A 13,453-nucleotide genomic window follows, 5' to 3' on the forward strand; every position below is an offset into this window, starting at 1 on the left:
TCTTTTTGTGTAACCACTATGCTATCTCCCTAGTGCTCTCTTAACTTTTAGAAGACATAAGAGTAAAAAAGCCCAAGTATGAATGTGACTTAGAAAAATTTTCCATATAATTCCTAATTCCATATAATTCCTATTATATACCCATATAATTCCTGTTCCCTAACTCACATCAGTGATCCTTTTTTTTAAATTTTTTTTAAATTTATTTTATTTATTCCCTTTTGTTGCCCTTGTTAGTTTTATTGTTGTAGTTATTATTGTTGTTGTCGTTGGTGGATAGGACAGAGAGAAATGTAGAGAGGGAGGGGAAGACAGAGAGGAGGAGAGAAAGATAGACACCTGCAGACCTGCTTCACCGCTTGTGAAGCGACTCCCCTGCAGGTGGGGAGCTGGGGTTCGAACCGGGATCCTTATGCCGGTCCTTGTGCTTTGCGCCACCTGCGCTTAGCCCGCTGCACTACAGCCCGACTCCCCCCCCCCTTTTTTTTTAATTATCCTTCTAAAACAAAATGTGGGTAAGTATCCCAGGAATGAATATATATATATATATATTGTGTGTGTGTGTATGAACGAATTCATCAGTAGTTGGAACACCAGTTAAAATAATAAAATGACATCTTCATTGTTTCAGTAATTGTATACTTTAAACAAAATTATTATTCATTTTCCCTTTTGTTGCCTTGCTGTTTTATTGTTGTTGTAGTTATTGTTGTTATTGATGTCGTCATTGTTGGCTAGGAAAAAGAGAAATGGAGCGACAGAGAGGGGGAAGACAGAGAGGGGGATAGACACCTGCAGACCTGCTTCACTACTTGTGAAGCGACTCCTCTGCAGGTGGGGAGCCAGGGCTCGAACCAGGCTTATGTCGGTCCTTGTTCTTCGCGCCACCTGTGCTTAACCTGCTGTGCTACCGCCCACCCCCCTAGTTGTATACTTTTCACATGACACTCAGGATCCATGGTAGCTAAACAATTCTACCAGCTCAAGTCAGCCTCTTTTCTCTAATACCTGCACCAGAATTATTCAAAATGGTGGTCAAAAGTTATTAATATTTCTTCACTTAATGAAAATATACTCAATACTTTTATACATGTCTTATTACTGCCACCTTCTTTTTTTCTAGTTATACCCTATTTTGCCACAAGCAATTTTGTGTCACCTAAAAACTAAAGTGAGGGTTTCCTCTAACTGAAAGATTTTTCTTCTCTTCCACAACCTCTGAAATCTGTCAAAATTTCTATTTTGACAGATTTACCCATTCAGAACATCTAACATACATGACTCTGTGCACTATTTAAAAAAAAATATTTACTGGGAGTGGGGCAGTAGCGCAGCGGGTTAAGTGCACGTGGCACAAAGCATAAGGACCAGTTAGGATCCTGGTTTGAGCCCCCGGCTCCTCACCTGCAGGGGAGTCACTTCACAGGTGGTGAAGCAGGTCTGCAGGTGTCTCTGTCCTCTTCCTCTCTATCTCCCCCTTCTCTCTCAATTTCTCTCTGTCTCTATCCAATAAAAAATTTTAAAAAAAGATTTATTAACAATGAGAGAGAAGACAAAAGAACCACAGCATCACTCTGGCACATGCAATGCTGGGGCTAGAACTCAGGATTCCATGCTTGAGAGGCCAGTGTTTTATCTACTATGTCAATTCCTGGGCTGCTCTAAGTCTTTATTCATCTATTCATTTCAAATAAAAAGAGGGAGCCAGAATGTCACATCAACATAACAGAGGCAGAACCAGAGCATCACTTTGCCATATGTGGTACTGGGAACTGAACTTGTGACCCCATACATACACATCCTGAGCTTTATTACGGAGCTACCTCCTTGTCCTGAAAGTTTGTGTTAATAATAAGTTTATAATCTCAAGCTGGGTGGTGGCACACCTGGTTGAACATACAAAGAGTGTAAGGACCTGGGTTCAGGTCCCCGGTCTCCATCTGCAGGGGAGAAGCTTCGCAAGTAGTGAAATGGCGCTGCAGGTCTGTCTCTTTGTCTCTCCCTCCCCCCCCTCTCAATTTTTATCTCTATCCTAAATAAATAATTTTTAAAAATATTTATTTATTTTCCCTTTTGTTGCCCTTGTTGTTTAACATTGTTGTGGTAATTGATGTCATTGTTGTTGGATAGGACAGAGAAATGGAGAGAGGAGGGGAAGACAGAGAGAGAGGGGGAGAGAAAGATAGACTCCCCCTAAATAAATAATTTTTTTAAAAAAGTTTTTACTTTGTTCTGCCCCCTTCTTTTCTTTTTTTTTTTAATTTTATTTCTTTTATGAGAAAGACAGGAGGAGAGAGAAAGAACCAGACATCACTCTGGCACATGTGCTGCCAGGGATCAAACTCAGGACCTCATGCTTGAGAGTCCAAAGCTTTACCACTGCGCCACCTCCTGGAACACAATACCCCCTTTTCTTTTCTGATGCTGAGGCTTCACATTTGTGCAATTCCATTGCTGCCAGCAGGCTCGAGTTTTATTTATTTACTTATTTTTTTAACAGAGCACTGCTCAGTTCTGGTTTATGGTGGTGCCGGGGATTGAACCTGGGACTCTGGAGCCTTAGGCACCAGAATCTCTTTGCATAAGCACTATGCTATCTACCTTTGCCCCAGGCTCTGGTTTTATCCTTTAAAATTTCAGATGGAGATGAAAGAGAGAGAGAGAGAGAGAGAGAGAGGGGGGGGGGGGGAGAGGCAGACACGAGACAGCATGGCACTGTTGTACACATTGCTCTCATGTGGTAGCAGAGGCTTGAACCTGGGCCCATGCAGTTGATTAAGTGTATGCTTTATTGGGTGAGCTATCCCCTGGCCCCGATAACCTCCCTTTTCTTCCCATGAGGCATCCTATCCTTTCCACAACTCATTGCTCCTTATCAACTCATTCTTCCTTCCCTCCATATGCTGCCCCCACCCCTAACTCTCAGGTTTTGGCGTCAGAGACAAATATAGGGCCTTACCCATAAATGAAATACGTGTCCTACCACTGAGCTATATTCTCAGTCTGAGAAATCTCAATTAAAGAAAATTATTTATTAGATAGAGACAGAGGAATTGAGAGTGGAGGGAGAGATAGGGAGAGACACCTGCAGCACTGCTTCACCACTTGTGAAGCTCTCCCCCCTGCAGGTGGGGGCTGGAGGCTTGAACCTGGGTCCTTGTGCTTTGTCACATGTGCACTCAAGCAGGTGCATCACCACCTGGCACCCAGAAACCTCAATTTTTAAATCATTTCTTAAAATATTTACTTCATGTGAGATAGCTTCAGATGAGAGAAAACAGCATACCCAGCACACGTGGCCCAGGAATCAAACTGGGAGCCTCGGGCATGTAAGCTCTGCACTCAACCAACTGAGCTATTCCCACCCTCAAGTCTTCTTTTGCACCATAGTTACTGCTGGGGCGGGACACCACCTCTCCAACAGTTACTTGCTTCATTTTCCTTTTGACAAAGGGAGGGAGAGAGAGAGGGAGGGAGGGAGGGAGAGGAGGGGGAGGGAAGAAAGTGTGCGTGTGTCACCTGCAGCACCGCTGGCCACTAGGACAATGTTCCTACTGCAGGAGAGGGTCAGAGGCGTGAACCAGGCCTGTGCTCTACCAGGTGCAGCACTACCTGGTCTCCGAAAGTCTTCTTTTTTTTTTCCCTTCTGTTGCCCTTGTTGTTTTATTGTTGCAGTTATTACTGTTGTCATCGTTGCTGGATAGGACAGAGAGAAATGGAGAGAAGAGGGGAAGACAGAGGAGGAAGAGAAAGATAAGACATCTGCAGACCTGCTTCACTGCTTGTGAGGCGACTCCCCTGTCTGTAGGTGGGGACTCGAACTGGGATCCTTACTCCGGTCCTTACATTTCGCACCTCCCAACCCCCTGAAAATTTTTTTTATTTTTTTAAAAACTTGTTTATTTATTTATTCCCTTTTTGTTGCCCTTTTTTTTTATTGTTGTAGTTGTTGTCTTCGTTGTTGGATAGGACAGAGAGAAATGGAGAGAATAGGGGAAGAGAGGGGAGAGAAAGACACCTGCAGACCGGCTTGACCAGCTTCACCACCTGTGAAGCGACTCACCTGCAAGTGGGAAGCCGGAGACTCGAACCGGGATCCTTACGCCGGTCCTTGCGCTTTGCGCCACATGCGCTTAACCCGCTGTGCTACGCCCGACTCCCTGAAAGTCTTATTTTTAATGGGAGAAAAAAGTTAAATGGGCTTTGAAATACTGAGCTGTCAGAAAAGTCATGACAGTCTTACACAGGAAAATACAGTACAGCTTTCCTGATAAGCCAATATTGTCATATCCCCATTTATTTCAAGTTTGATCATTTAAAGATCATTTTTTAAAAAATATTTATTTATTGAATAGAGACAGACAGAAACTAAGAAGGGGGAGATACAGACAAAGACAGACACTGGTAGCACTGCTTTATTGCTTGAGATGCTACCCCCTTGCCCCACAAGTGGGGAACTGGGACTTGAGCCCTGATCCTTGCACATGGTAACATGCGTGCTTAACTAGATATGCCACCTCCCGGGCAAGGTCAAATTATTTCTATCATTTACTTCCCTTCCCAAATTTAAGACCAAACTCTGGCTTTTTCTGGTTCTATATAGGTTCAATAATCTAGAGGTAAGGGGGGAAAGAGGAAAAAAAGAAACCTCACCACTGACTTCATGTTACAAAAACTATCACTATTTCTTAGTCTTTTTTTTAAAAAATTTATTTAGATATTTATTCCCTTTTGTTGCCCTTGTTATTTTATTGTTGTAGCTATTGTTGTTTTTGTCATTGATGTCATCGTTGTTGGATAGACAGAGAGAAATGGAGAGAGGAGGGGAAGACAGAGAGGGGGAGAGAAAGAGATACCTGCAGACCTGCTTCACTGCCTGTGAAGTGACTCCCCTGCAGGTGGGGAGCCGGGGGCTCAAACCGGGATCCTTGTGCTTTGCGCCACATGAGCTTAACCCGCTGTCCCACCTTCAACTTTTTAAAAAATATATTTAATTTATTAATGAAAGGAGTAAAGGAGGGATGGAGGGAGAGAGAGAGAGAGAGAGAGAGACATCATTCTGGTACATGTACTGCTAGGGTTTGAACTCAAGACCTCATGCTTGAGAGTACATGCTTTATCCATCAAGCTACCTCCCAGCCCACCCTTCAACGTCTTCACCCTTCCATTCCTTATAGCTGTAAACATAATGGGTTGGTTATACCCAAGCTTTTCTATCTCACAAATATGCTTTCCATGATTTCAATTCTGGTAGTGAAAATAAATAAATGTTAAGCAGTTTCAAATATATGACGTGTTTGGCCATCTTTAAGTTAAAAAAAATAAAAGCCTGACTAAATAGAAAAGTCATATTAAGCTCTTCTCACGTTGAGAATTAAGTCAGCCTTTGCCCCAAAGAGAAATACTTGCATGTATTCAATAGACAAGAGTTTACTGGCTGTAATCACTTTCCATAATTCCAAACTGCTGGGTGGTCAGAAAAGTCTTTGAGGATTTTCCTATGCATCATGACTTTTCCGCAACCCAATAGTCACCAAAGACTGACCGAAATCTTCCAAGGTCAAAGTTGGGGAGAAGCAGAGCACACTACTAGTTATGGTTGGGGGCTGAGCGATGGCAATGCTGAGTAAGTGCAAGGACCTGCGAGCCCCCACTCCCTGCAGGGGGAGCGCTCCTACAGGGGGGCCGCTTCACAAGTGATATAGCAGGTCTGTGGGTGCCTGTCTTTCTCTCTCCCTCCCCTCTTAAATTCCTCTCTGTCCTATCCAATATAATGAAAAAATTTGCCAGAGGAACAGCGGATTCGCAGTGCTGGCGCCAAGTCCCAGCAACAACCCTGGAGGCACAAAAAAAGATGGTCTAATCAGTTAGGGTTAAAATGTAAAGTCATACATCCCCTCCAATAAATCAATTAATGCTAGAGAAATACTATATATAGATTAAATAATACCCTATACTCTCTATATAGATTAGTAATAATCCTTCATCTCACCTTCTTTAAGGAGTTAACTTCTCCCTCCCCTCAAAGTTAGTATAAAAATGGTGTCACCTTTAAAGCAGTTCCCCCCCCCTTTTTTTATGGGTGATGATATAAGAGGACTGGAAACCTACAGCTCCAACTGGTATCCTTATACTATGTGTCTCCTTACCCTTGTCTATTACCATAACTGCCTCTCCAGTTATAAAAGGAAAACTTTGTTTCAATTTTTCTCCATAGTTTTCCACCTCAATTGTCCTACCTTTTAACAGAACAGTGTTTCTCAATTGAAGGGTGGAAACCCATATATCTTGAAAATGATATTTAGTGCTACATTTTGTATTTATCAAATTAAAAAGAAAAACACCTCATTATTTAGATTACATGAATCCAATGAAAACACACAAACTCATGGCCTGTGATGATCTGTAAGACAACCTGTGAGAAGTATAGAAAAAGAAACATGCCTAGCTTGGAACATTTCTGGTGGAATAAAATTTTTCAATGTCTCTCAAAAGGGACTTAACAGCTTACTGATTATAATGAATGCAAAACACTGCAATAGAGATTAGTTCCGTTGTGTAATAAATAAAATAATAAAAACTGACTTACAGACATCCATCCTCCATTTCCAGGCCTTTCTGTACTACCCATTCTTTTATAATGTAACACCCATTCTCAAATCATGAATGGATGCTACAATGAATTTTTTTCTTTTCTTCTTTTTTTTTTTGTAATTTGTACCTTAAGAAAGTACTAACAACGTCCAGGTAACCTCTAACTGCTCAGCTATTCAGAAAAAAAACTTAACTTTCATTTCAAAGTACAAATTTTGTTATTGGAAACTGTATCCTTTCAAGAGCATCAGCTGCTGATACACAAGATGAGAAGAGGCAGGTTGATGTAAATGAGAAATTCTTTGAAAATGCAGTATCAGGTAGTCGAAAATGATAATCAGCCTCCTAATTTTGAGAGAAAAAAATTCTAAAAACTGACCCATGTATACATTTAAGACCCAAAGGCTTTCAACTCTTATAAGGAAACGGAAAATAGATCTCCAAGGTGGATGTAGTCACAATTTAGGTTCAGCAAAATACTGGGGTGGAAGGACATGACTATGTAACATGGAGCTATTAACTTGGGAGTCCCAGATTTCCTTAAGAAGAATGAGATCCTAGGCCATTTTCTCTACTTTCACCATTCTCACTGTCAAATGTGTTGGCTACTTTGTCTTCCCGACCACTGAAATCAAAAGCACTCACACCTCAATGGGAGTATGGGCACTCAGGGACAAACATGGCTGGTAAAGTGAGCCCTTCTGAATATACAGGGAGAGCAAAAACAGGCAACTATGCAAGCTAAAAGCATGTACGTATGCTTAGGGTAGTAAGGGAGAAACTATAGAAATTATGTACCCATTGGCAGTCGGGAAGGAGCAAGGCAAGGAAGTGAGGGGCTGATGGAGAGGTAAATGCGACTGGGGGGTGGGGGTGGCGGTGGCGGGGACCCGGGTACATTACTTGCTCATACTGCTAGGGCTGGTGCCAGTAAGGCCCATACAGCAGAGACGGCAGATTTCTGGCAACGGGAGCCCAAAAATGGAGATGAGGTACATGCACTTGAGGGAGGGAGCTAGTGGGGTGCCCTCCTGGGTGGAGATGGCCAAGACGGAAAGATGAGGGGGGAGGGTGGTGTGGATGCCAGGGTGGGAGTAATGTTAGGGCGGAAGCTATAGGCTGTAAGGCCTGACAGTCCTGAAGGAGAAAAAGAGCTGTCCCTCACCTGGGAGGAGGAAGAGTGGTGCCTTTACCTGCAGCGGCCGTGGGGGGCCGGTTCGCCCCTCTCGCTGTCTCTCCAGCACCAGTTCCCCCTCCTCCTGCTCAACCTACCATGATGCTCCTGCCCGCCCCGCATCCTCATTGGCCGGACTTCGCTGCCACTCATCCGAGGCGCAAGAACGCAAAACAGCGCAGAGGGTGGGACTAGAGAGTCTCCCCTCCCCCTCCCGCGCGGGTTAGGTTGAGAGCGCACGGAGAGGCCTATCCGGTTTCTAGGGCCGAGGTGAAGCCTGCAGCTTGCTTTGGGAAAAAGAAAAAAAAAAGGGAGGGGGCGCTGAAGGGGTGAGAAAAGGGGTCCTGGCCAGAGGGGCATGGGTTTCCACTGAAGGAAACGAGTCCTGGAGATTAAATTCCCTACCACTTATTCTGTATTCTGCACACCAAAAAACAAACTCAGGAAGGAAGGTTCCATACAAGGCCAACTCCTCCCTGTGAAACCCTTGTCTTCTGGCAGTTCTGTCAACCCTCTGCAGTAAACCAAGGTAGTTAACTACACCTTATCCCACCATCCATTAGAAGGGGCCATGTCTCCCCTCCATCATGAAAGCTGAGTCAGCATAGTAGCTGGAACATGGGGTCTTCCATTCTTAAAAAACAAGCACGGTTGCTGCCACAACCCACATTGCTGGCTTGCATTCTTAACACTCCAGCCCCTGGGCAGCAGTATCAACTTTCTGGAAAGCATTCCCAGTTGCCTTCAACAACTCCCAGCTTCCTCCCCTCCAAAACACACACCCACCTGCCTCCAGTGGGTTCCACCAGTCACCTCACTTATCTTGAAACTCAGTCTGTTTGACATATTGGCCAGTATCCATTTCATGATGCCACTTGAGGCTACTGTAATCCCTCCTGAGACTAGTCAAACCCAGAGTAAAGTTATGCGAGCTTAAAAGCCCCCTAAGGAAACTGTTAGTAACAGCTGTTGGCTTTCTGACCACTCCCCACCCCTCAAATGTAACCACCCTGAAAACTGAAATCCTGTTTTCTATGCTCTAGGATACAGATGAGGATCTTTAGATTTATTACTATTATTATTATTGATTTACATACTGAGAAAGCAAGGTCAAAGTGTCACCCCAGAGCATGTAGTGTTGGGGTTCAAGTCTGGGATCTAATGCATGTAAGTCCGACACATGCTGAGTCACCTCTGGGGCTTACAGATCTCCAATTTTTAAAGATCCCAGCATCACTACCATGGTCAGGAGTGTCTAAGTATCACTCCTGTAAAGAGCAATGCTGTTTCCCCATTTACTCAAGCTCAAAACCTCAAAGTTATCTGGGAAAACTCCTCCTGTATCCACCAGCCAGCCTCACTTGTGAAGTCCCACTGACAGAAAGAAAGCCATAGGTTTTGGAGCTGGCCAAGACTTCAGTGGTTAATCACACAAAATCAGCCTTCGTGTGCAGATGAGGACATTCAAGTCATAGGTTTGAATAAGAGACCAAGTAGCAAAGTCTTTTTTAAAGATTTTTTTTTTTGGGGGGGGGGCTGAGTGGTGGTTCATCTGGTTGAGTGCCCATATCACAGTGCACAAGGACCTGGGTTCAAGCTTCCAGTCCCCACATGCAGGGAGGAAGCTTCAAGAGTGGTGAAACATTGTTGCAGGTGTCTCTACCTCTTTCTACTTCTTAGTCACCCCCTCCCTCTCAATGTCTGTCTTTATCCAAAACAAATAAAATTAAAAAATTAAGTTGTTAAAAAAAAAAAAACTTGTTTACTTATTGGTTCTATGAGAGGGATTAGAGTACTAGTTGACACTAGATAAAGAGGTGCCCAGGAATGAATCCGTAGCCTCAGGGCTTCAACCATAGAAGCTGGTGCTCTTATAGGCTGAGGCATCTCCCTAGTCCAAAGTGAGGCTTTCATATATCCAATTTTTATTTTAGTTATTTTTTAAAAATATTTATTTATTTACATATTCCCTTTTGTTGCCCTTGTTGTTTTATTGCTGTAGTTACTATTGTTACGATGTTGGATAGGACAGAGAAATGGAGAGAGGAGGGAAGACAGAGAGAGAAAGATAGACACCTGAAGACCTGCTTCACCACTTGTGAAGTGACTCAGGTGGGGAGTAGGGGGCTCAAACCGGGATCCATATGCCAGTCCTTACACTTTGTATATATCTAACTTTTATATTTTTGTTGCTACCTCTATTTATGGAACTGCTTGTGTTTTGAGAAAGGAGGCTCCTAATTTGTCTCTCCTCCTAATACATCCTGCTACCAGATTTATTTCTTAAAACACAATATGGCCAAGTCAATATCCTGCTTAAAAGCTTTCAAACACACACACACATGAGAAAGAGAAGAAAGACCTTGAGTATCATTCTGGTACATTCAATGCCAGGGACTGAACTCAGGACCTCACGCTTGAGCGTCTAACGGTATGTCCACTCCATCACCTCCTGGGCCACAACATCTCTCTCTCTTCTTAAAGCAACATACATATCTTTTTTTAAATATTCATTTATTTTCCCTTTTGTTGCCCATAGCAACACATATATCTTAAGACCTATTTTGTCTTTCACTATTTTCCCCATCCTCCCTTTTTTTAAAAAAGATTTTTTAATATTTATTGTTGCCTTTGTATTTATGGTTGTTATAGTTATTATCATTGTTGTTATTGATGTCATCGTTGGATAGGACAGAGACAAATGGAGAGAGAAGGGGAAGACAGAGAGGGGAGAGAAAGATAGACACCTGCAGACCTGCTTCATTGCCTGTGAAGTGACTCCCCTGCAGGTGGGGAGCCGGCGCTTGAACCAGGATTCTTACTGGGATTCTTACACTGGTCCTTGCGCTTTGCACCATGTGCGCTTAACTTGCTGTGCTATCGCCCGACTCCCCTGCCCATTCTTTCTTTCAGTATTTATTAATGAGAGAGAGGAAGAGAGAACCAGAGCATCATTCTGGCACATACAGTGCCAGGGATCTAACTCATGAGTTCATACTTAAAAGTCCACTGTGTTGTATTGCACCAAAGTAAAAGACTCTGGGGTGCAGGGTGGGACGGGGGATGGGGGGAGAAGACAGGTCCAAAAAGGATGACAGAGGACTTAGTGGGGGTTGTATTGTTATATGGAAAACTGGGAAATGTTATGCATGTACAAACTATTGTATTTACTGTCGCATGTAAAACATTAATTGCCCAATAAAGAAATTAAACACAAAAAAAAAAGTCTACTGTGCCATCACTTGGGCCCATTTCCCACTATTTAAGGTAATACATATAAGTCCATGTGATATATCAGTATAACACACACATATATGACAACCCACTATTGCCATATCTTCTGTCTCTTCTATTTCTAGCAAATGCTATTGTCTTAAGTAATAAACCATTTGTAGTCTGGCGGTAGCACAGCGGGTTAAGCGCATGTAGCGCCAAGCTCAAGGACCGGCCTAAGGATCCCAGTTCGAGCCCCTGGCTCCCCACCTGCAGGGGCGTTGCTTCACAGGCAGTGAAGCAGATCTACAGGTGTCTTTCTCTCCCCACCCATGTCTTCCCCTCCTCTCACCATTTCTCTCTGTCCTATCCAACAATGACAACATCATCAATAACAATAAGGTTAACAAAAAGGAATAAATATATATTTTTTAAAAGTAGTAAACCATTTTAAGTTCATATGTTTGCCTTATCAGAATCTCTTATTGCCTAAGATCTATAACAACGGCCTGCTGATCATATCCTGTTTTTTTTTAAATGGGGTACCTGATGCAACCCAACTTCTCACACGTGCACATTACCAATGAGCCACCACTTTAACCCCCCCCCCATCTTTAGAATGAAAGAGAGGGAGGGAGGGAGAGAATGTGCGGAGCACCACTACAACCTAGGTCAGTTCTCCCTGCAGCTCCCAGGTGATGGCAGGGATGGGAGCCAGAGCCTCACACCAGCATTTCTACTACCAAGTCAATTTCCAATCATTCAGTGTGTCAGTGTTTATTAACATATGATACACCAACTATGTGGTGATATTAGAGAACCAAAAGATGTATTTACAGCATAATCTCTACTTTCAAAGAGTTTACAAAGGAGGTTAAGATAGCTCATGAGACCCTGGGTTTGAACCCCCAGAACAATGTGGTTATTACCTTGGACAGCTCCATGCAAGTTTCATGGATGGTGGAGAAGTTTATCCATCCATCCCTTCCTCCCTCTCTAAAGTAAATTAATAATAATAATAATCAATATATACTAGCCTAGGGAGGTTACTCAGCAGTACCACCCACACTTGGACAAATCCTGAGTTCATTGTCCAGTATTACATAAGGAGGGAAGGAGGGAGGGGAAGGAAGGAAGGAAGGAAGGAAGGAAGGAAGGGAAAATCCACATTTAGTAGGAGTCTATGTGTGACGGGGAGAATGAAAAGTGGGATGATGACATTAGTAGCAAATGTAGGTGGGGTAGACAACATAATGGTTATGCAAAAAGACTCTTACGCCTGAGGCACCAAGGCCCCAGGTTCAATCCCCTGCACCATCAGAGTTGAGCAGTGCTCTGATGATGATGATGACGACAATACAGTAGCAATAACATAGTGGCAAATGTAAACAATACAAGGAGAGAGTTTATCAGGTAGGGTGTCTGCACTGCCATGTGCTCAGCAATGCCGCCACACAGGAGGCCTTGCCACAGCACAGCAGGAAGTTTTGGTGCTGCGATCTCTCCTCTTCTAACTCTATCAAAATGGGGAAAAAGGAAATAGCCCAGGGAGTCGGAAGCGCAGTGGGTTAAGCGCACATGGTGCGAAGCGCAAGGACCGGCAAAAGGATCCTGATTTGAGCCCCTGGCTCCCCACCTGCAGGGGAGTCTCTTCACAGGCGGTGACGCAGGTCTGCAGGTGTCTGTCTTTCTCTCCCCCTCTCTGTCTTCCCCCTCCTCTCTCCATTTCTCTCTGTCCTATCCAATAATGATGACATCAATAACAACAATAACTACAACAACAATGAAAAAACAATGGCAACAAAAGGAAAAAAAAATTTTTTTAAATTAACAAGGGGCAGGAATAGATAGCACAATGGTTATTACAAAGACACTCATCCCTGAGGCTCCTTCTTCTTCTAGCGTTTGCCCCTGAGGCTCCAAAGACCAGGTTCAGTCCCCTGCACCACCAAAAGCCAGAGCTGATTAGTGCTCTGGTAAAAACAAACAAACAAATAAATAATAAAAAAATAAAAATTACCAAGAGGAGACAGGGAGCGCTGGGAAGTGGCACACCTGGCAGAGGGCACACACACACACACACACATCGCCACGCTCAAGGACCTGGGTTTGTGCCTCAGCTCTCCACCGGCAGGGGGGATGCTTCCTGAGTGGTGAAGCAGGTGTGCAGATGTCTCTCCGCCACCCCCTCCCCTCCCCTTTCAATTTCTCCCTATCATATCAGATAAAATAGAAAGAGAAAGAAAAAAAAAAAGACGGCTTTCATGAGTGGTGGTTTTGTCGTGCAGGCAATGAACCCCAGTAATAACCCTGGTAGCAATTAAAAAAAAAAAAAACGTGACACAATGGATAAGGCCTTGGACTTCTAGGCAATATTGCTTTTACTTAAATTTCTACCTTATGTGAAAAAATTAGGTTTGAAATACTTTCTTCAACTCCACAATAAGCTGCTGGTCACTCTTATGCATTTCA

At 43.5% G+C, this 13,453-nt stretch overlaps 1 protein-coding gene across 14 annotated transcripts in view; it reads right to left on the reverse strand.

Annotated features, from left to right (window-relative positions):
- Nucleotides 1-13,453, reverse strand: part of CHD8 (chromodomain helicase DNA binding protein 8) — an 83,422-nt gene that overhangs the window by 52,889 nt on the left and 17,080 nt on the right. For 2 of the 14 annotated variants that reach the window (XM_060175370.1, XM_060175362.1), the window contains exon 3: nt 4,064-4,168. The exons of 7 other annotated variants lie outside the window; for them this stretch is intronic. The gene's annotated coding sequence lies outside the window, so the exon portion shown is untranslated. Of the gene's footprint in view, nt 1-4,063; nt 4,169-7,759; nt 8,014-13,453 lie in introns of those variants that run through there. 5 more of the 14 variants (XM_060175367.1, XM_060175366.1, XM_060175374.1 and 2 more) reach the window with 5 other exon arrangements.

Source organism: Erinaceus europaeus, chromosome 16, assembly GCF_950295315.1.
Source record: "Erinaceus europaeus chromosome 16, mEriEur2.1, whole genome shotgun sequence".
NCBI lineage: Eukaryota > Metazoa > Chordata > Mammalia > Eulipotyphla > Erinaceidae > Erinaceus > Erinaceus europaeus.